Source organism: Teleopsis dalmanni, chromosome 1, assembly GCF_002237135.1.
Source record: "Teleopsis dalmanni isolate 2A chromosome 1, ASM223713v2, whole genome shotgun sequence".
NCBI classification, from domain to species: domain Eukaryota; kingdom Metazoa; phylum Arthropoda; class Insecta; order Diptera; family Diopsidae; genus Teleopsis; species Teleopsis dalmanni.
Window position 1 is genome coordinate 185,746,172 of NC_051846.1, and position 7,568 is coordinate 185,753,739.

Consider the following 7,568-nt stretch of genomic DNA (forward strand, 5'->3'; position numbering starts at 1 on the left):
CCGCAGGGTGGCTTGATATGCTGCGTCTTTCTCTGCGGTAGCATTGCGACACTCTTGGTCGTACCAGCTGTTTCTTTGTATACGGTGATAGCCGATCACCTCTTCTGCAGCGGTACGCATAGAGTTAGAGATGTGGTTCCATTGCGCGCATATATCGGCTTCTTCAGATGAGTTTTCCAGATATTGGGAGAGTCGAGTAGCGAAGTCATTAGCTGTCTGTTGTGATTGCAGCTTTTCGACGTCTAGCTTTCGCTGTGCTTGTTCACGTACCTTTTTCATCGCACATAAACGTGTGCGGATCTTGGCTGCAACAAGGTAATGATCCGAGTCGATGTTGGCTCCACGGATAGTACGTACATCCAAGACACTGGAAGCATGCCTTCCGTCTATCACAACGTGATCAATTTGAGATCTTGTGTTTTGATCAGGTGACAGCCATGTTGCCTTATGTATGTTGAGATGCTGGAATCTGGTACTACTAACCACCATGTTTCTAGCCGCGGCGAAATCAATCAGCCTTCTTCCATTGTCAGAAGTTTTCGTGTGAAGGCTGAACTTTCCGACAGTAGCACCAAAGATACCTTCTTTACCCACCTTTGCGTTGAAGTCTCCAACAACTATTTTGATGTCATGATGGGGACAGCGTTCATATGCTTGTTCAAGTTGTTCATAGAAAATTTCCTTGGTGTCGTCATCTTTATCTTCCGTCGGGGCGTGCGCACATATTAGAGTGATAAAGAAAAATTTTGCCTTAATCCGGATTTTTGCGAGCCTTTCGTTTATTGGTGTAAACGTTGAGACCAAATTTCTCAGCTTTTGGCCTACCGCAAATCCGACTCCAAACTCGTGCTTTGTTGCATGGCAGCTGTAGTAGATGTCACAATGATCTCGTTTAGAGCATCCTTGTCCCGTCCATCGCATTTCCTGGAGAGCGGTAATGTCAGCCTTATATTCCTTGAGGACATTAACCAGCTGTATAGATGCACCTTCTCTGTAAAGAGTTCGGACATTCCAGGTGCATATTTTTAAATCGTGTTCCTTAATACGTTTGCGTTTGTCGTCATCAGTAGATCGTTTCCTTATCCGAGGCTGCCTCTTCGTTTGCATTGAAAGGATTTTTTTAAATGGTGGGTTCCAAGCCCGACGCAAAACCTCATATATCCCTGAGGTGGATTTCGCTGCACACATTAGTTCACTACGCACGGATGATTGTAGCTATCCAGAGGGGCCACGTGGAGGCTGTGTGTCAACTTGGAGAGAACAGTGACAAGGATCGCGCTGGCATTTACCATGTTAAATGCAATCAGACACTTTACCTTGTATGTTCAATCCCATCCCCATGCGCACTCTATTATGAAATAATTACCCACAAAAATGAGTGAATAATAATTAATAAAATAGCTGAAATGCTGTCAATTCGGAGATAATGGCTAGGTCCAAAGGACGATTATAATATAATAAGTAGAGTCATTATATTAAAGTTCAGTATTTACTACGCTACAGGGTATCAAAGGATAAAATGCGCAATAAAAACATGCCGTTAAAAAACTCTAAATATCTCAAACACTGTTTATTTAAATAACTTAAAACGTTAAAAATATTCAAATATCTCAGAACTCACAATGTAAATATCCTTAAAGAGTGTTATGAATGATATATATAATATTATTACTCTATTAAGAATAAATAGCACAAAAATAATAAAATGTAATTATTAAAATAGCTGAACAGCACTATCAATTTGACAGATAATACGCTGGTCCAAAGATAAAGTGAAGGAAAGATAATGGTTAGTGTTTACTAAGCTACAGGGTAAGCAAAGATAATCTATGTAATAAAAACGTGCTATTAAAAACTTTATATATATCAAAAACTGTTTATTTGAATAACTTGACTCGTTTCGTTATATTCAAATATCTTTAAATTAAATATCAGCAATAAATATCCATAAAGAATATTTATATCCTTTAATTTGATACCTACATTTAATACATACTTTATTTTGGTCATAGTGGTATAGTAATCTATGCGAGCACACACATGCAAATCCTCTAGACTACTGTACTAGACATCTTAATTCAAATTACAGAGCCGAGGACCTAGCCAAACACGTTATTAACTTCTCCTTGCGCGTACAGAAATGTGGTATTAAAAACCCATCGGCACTTGTAATTTATTGTTGACACACATTTAGAAAACCAATTCGTTTAGGTCGAACTAAAGCAATTGTAAGACATATCAGTTAGTAAAGTCAATACATGATAAAAAAATATCAAAGGATTAACTTAGCCCATATTTTTTAAGGAAAAACTTTTATAAGTGGTCACAAGCTATGTGATAACAATCATATCATAGGTTGGGAGTCTATTTTCAAGTATATTGCACAAGTTGTTCAAATGCGAAAGTGAAAGACACACCTTATCTGCAGAACACCCCTAATCAGAAACAAAGCGAACTTTATTGAAAATTTTATATTCACCTCTCTCGTAGAAATGTTCAGTACTATGAATAAAAACATGGTGCTGTGTTTTATTAGTACTTTGAAATTGCCTCATAATTAACTAACAGTAAGTTCTGAGATGGTGATAATAGTACAATACACCTTACAATATAAGTGACGTGGACAATTTGGTTGACTGTTACAGTAACCCGATCTTATGGCTGAAGAATCCTCAGAATTACACTTAGTTTCTTTGCAGCCTGAGAGAATGGAAAAGAAACTACAGCAAGATTTCTTACTATTAAACACCACCATAAAAAGTATGTCCCTATTAACTTTTGTTGAGGGAGGAGCAGCGTTAAATACATTATTACGACTGAACAATAACCTATACGTTCAGTAGATTCAAATCCGCTTAGCTTCTCAGCAGAAACCATTTTGCAAACTATAAAGTACGTTCTTGAAAATAACTGTATTATAATATAGTTCAGTCTATTATATACTGCATATAATAGTATTTATATGTTTAAAAATGAAGGATATTTTTGAATTCATAACAATTTCACAGCATCTCGTTTATGTTGCGTGCTATTAGTACTCTCTAATGTAGCCATATCAAGAACTCAAAATGAATTCAAAAATTAAATTTCTGCAACCATTTTTTAGGATAGTTCACTAAAATTATATTTCGGCTAGAAAATACATTGTTCTTAGAAGTAATATATCAAATATTCCACACTATGTTGAACAAGGAAGCAGAATTAAATAAATGAAAGATTTAAAAGTTAATAACTATCAAGTTCTGCAAGGTCTTTGGTGATATATTGAATGTGAAAATGTCTTTAAAATCATATTTTAGTACAAAATCGACAGCGCAGAATACAGATTTTATATTCACATCAAGAAAATATATGGATTTTATATCTATTACTACAACAAAATCATCAAAGAGATTTTGCCTTCTTTATATACATGTTGTGCCTTTATTCTGACGTGGCAAGAACCATGAAATATATATTTCTATTAATTTATATAACTGTGCGATAGTTTAGGAAAGATGTTACTCTATTAATTTACATAACCGTGCGCCAGTCTCAGACCATTGTAAAGTCGTTCATCGTTCATTAATTTAGACGGCTTATAACTTTACTTAAATAACTGTACTTTTTTCCGCGAAGGTATGAAATAGAACAGTTTGTGGTCATATAAATTGTAGATATATTATTTAAATCTTTTAAAGCAATTTTTTTTCCTTTAAGAGAAATCCTTAATTTTTCACCTTTCCCAATGTAACTGTCCTCTAAATTTACACTTTAACCTCTTTTATTGCAACACAAATATCACAGTGACAAAATGATTTTACAACGAAATGTAGAGACTTAAACACACATCAAAATTATTTTAATTACATGAAAAAGCGTTAATAATGTCAACGAAATAATAAATTATTTTGCGAAATAATCCTTTCTTACCGCTATATTGCATAAATTAAACATATTTAAAATAATTATATGTATCAGTAATTGTCATAGACGTGAATGTGAATATAAATCACTTAACCTCTTGTCACAGTGTCAACCTATTAAATTGCATTTTTATGTGACTTTTTTATTTGACTTCAACATAAGAAGAAATTTAAAATTGTGGAATTGTGAGGGATTATCATTATCGTGTTAATGTCGTACTATATTGGAGGAAGTGAAAGTATCGGGATGGTTTTAGAACTTAGTAAATTGGTTTGCATAAAACCACATACAATTAAGATTTGGATTATGCAGTTTCAAAAGAACTAATAATGCTGAAGACATTGCAATTGCAAGGTTTAAAGCTAAACAAATTATTGTTATTTGAAGAGTATTAATTATATATTAAAAATTAATTTTGTTAATCATAATTAATTCAAACCAGTGATTTGTCAGTGTTTAATTAAATAATTATATTAAGCATCATTAGCATCATAAACATAATATGCTACTTTATAATAAACGTATTAATTAATTTTTTATGCTAAATATTATATTGAATGGCGTATAGAGAGCTCAGATTTAACAATAAAAAACCACTTTTGTTCACATATAAATATATAATATACGTATTACAATAAGTATGTATATTACATAAAATTGTTGAAAATGATAAATAATTATAAAAAAATTGCAAATACAAAATTTCAGTTTATTTTAAACTTCTAAAGGGTGCTTTATTTTCGTCTTGAATAAATGATATTTAATTTTAATGTCTGTCTCTATGATATTATATATCATATAGGTAAATATATTTTAATGTCTATGATATTTAATACATTATGCAAAATTAATTTCTTATTATATTTTTATCAGATAATATATTCAATGAATTTAAAAACTTATTTTTATTTCTTATTATTTTCAATATGATAGAATTATGTCCCACTGAAAAATATTTGCTTATCCATTATGCCATTAAATGTACAGGGAACTTTCATAAGCTAATATTGTTTTAAACAATTATTTACATACAAAAATACACCCATGTGTATTCAATTTTGTCACAAAGCAAATCTTTGACATATTCTTTTCTATAATAAAGAATGGAATACACATTTCTTTTCAAAAATTTTTCAAATAAAAATTTATAAGAAATATTATGTACATATGTATATAAATATTTATATTGTACATACGTGTTAACACAAGTATATGTACAAAGAGTACTAAAAAAAATCCTTTTACATATATGAATGAAATAAAATATAACATTGTCTTAATATTGAACTTTTATCGAGTATGCAGAAAAATTATTTATTTAATATAGATGTTCACTAATGTATTCTTCCTTGCAGTGTTTAACATGAAGTTCAACGTGTTGAATGAAATATCTTGTAGATATGAAAATGACATATATAATACTATATATAGCTTTTGTAGCTTTTTCAAATTACATACGTAAACAATAGTCTATAAATATAAATTTTCTGGAATTTCAAATCAATTATTTTTTTTTTTTTTGTGGTAAATACATAATACACAACAATATATGCAAATTATATATACGACTACCCAAAATCTAAGTATGTAGTGAAAAAAAAATTAAAAATCGTTTAAGCCTTATATAGTCTTTACGGCATCGATTTATATAGCGAAGCAAATCGATATGTTGATGTTGATTTGTTTCTCTGTCTGTAGGTTAGGTTAGGTTAGGTTACTGGGGCCGTCCGAAAACTCACTTAGACCATGAGGTCCATTGTGATACCCTAAGAATTTGACACCTGTCCCTATAACCACTTGGTATTGGCTACAAAGCCATTGACATGAGCTATGGAAATAGAATCTAGCTCTCTTAATGAATAGAAAAAGTGCGACCCTAAGTAGGATAGTCTATGTCTTGCGAAGGCAGGACACTGTAGCAGAAGGTGTGTCTGTAAGTTTCTAATAAAAGTTTTTGTTTTATCTTTCTGCTCGACGAATTAACAAAAGGCAAGTTTAAATACATAAAGTATTATTTATTTAAAAAATTATAATCGAATTTTATTTAAATAAATTTTTAACCTGACACTGCCCAAAATACTTTTTAAAAATGAAAATCTAAGAGTCATTATAAGTTCATTATAGCATTTCGGGAACGCTGATCTGCAACGCAACTTTAAAATAAATCCAGTCACTAGGTACATTAGACTTCATAAGTATATAAATCAAGAAGCCAGTAATCTGCTGAGTGTTCCATATCCATCAATATTTCATATATAAGATTTTCATAGTTTTAATATTTTTATCTTTTATTTCTTTGTAGATAATATCCTATTGCATTTTTTTGTTTTTTCAAAAATAATATTTAGACTATAAGTAAAATAACTTCAAAGGCTTCAAAGAAAAACGCTAAACGACGTGGTCCACACACTTTAATATTTATTTCAATTTTTAAAACAGACATGATTTAGTTGCCACAGTTTTATTCGATTTTAAAGTTTGATTTCCACTTTTTTTGATGAAATCAGACTCAACCGATTGACATCAAACTGAGTAGTGTTTGAAATTTGCTCTCTGATGGATATGTTCCGAGCAAAGTTGTTAAATTTTTTTGATAAAAGCACAATAAATAATAAAATAATAAAAAATATATTGTGATTTGAAGTTGTGCTTTAAATAAATGTTGACTACTTGTAGTTAAAATAAAATTTAATATTCCTTTTAAAATCACATTTGCAGTGTTCAAAGAAATAGAAATTTTATTTATTTACTTTACTTAAAACCAATACAAATCCTATGCACTTATAGCTATTCAATTCATTCTTTGATTTCAGAGCTATTCACAAAATCGGTAATAAATTTTCGAAATATAAACCTTAATAAATATATTGAGGTCAAACATGTTTATAGATTTAATAAAATATTTAAACAATTTATTATATTGTTAATTAAATTTCATTTTTGTTCATCTCTTTGTTGGAATAAAAACAATTTCAATTTTTTTTAAATTCAAATAAAGAAGCAATAATATTCAATGTTAATAAAGAGCTTTAACGGAATGTTAAAAAAAAATTTAAGCTATACTTCCCAAATATTATATATTCTATCAGATGAAAATGTTTTAAATCCTCAAAATTATTATCATATTATTAGAAATTTTTAAATTGTTAATAGCCATGTAAATTATCCCTTAGATTAAAGCTATTGCAATTTGCAAAAAACCATTAAATTTTCTCTTTAACGTTACTCATACGCATGGTTGTACATTTTACATATTCAACTTTGAATTTCAAAGTGTGTTTCATAAAACGTATTATTATTACATATGATAAAAAAAATAATTTCTTTTATAAATATGGATTAACTTTACACACTCTAAAATGTTATATATAATTTTTTTACAGTGTACAGCACACTTATCGCTCAAATGGCTAAATTAAATGTAAATGTTTGTTTTCAATGACAGTTTTTATTATTAGTTTTTTATTATCATGTAAACTTGTAGTGAAATAAAGTGAAATGTTTATAACATTACATAAATGTAAATAATAGATAAGAAATAAATGAATAGCACTTTTAATAATTAGTAACCATATGTGAATAGGTATATAGAAAATTTATTGAGGTCATGAATATGTGTATGCAGTCGAATAGCATCAATTATGGTATTAAGCAAATAGGTT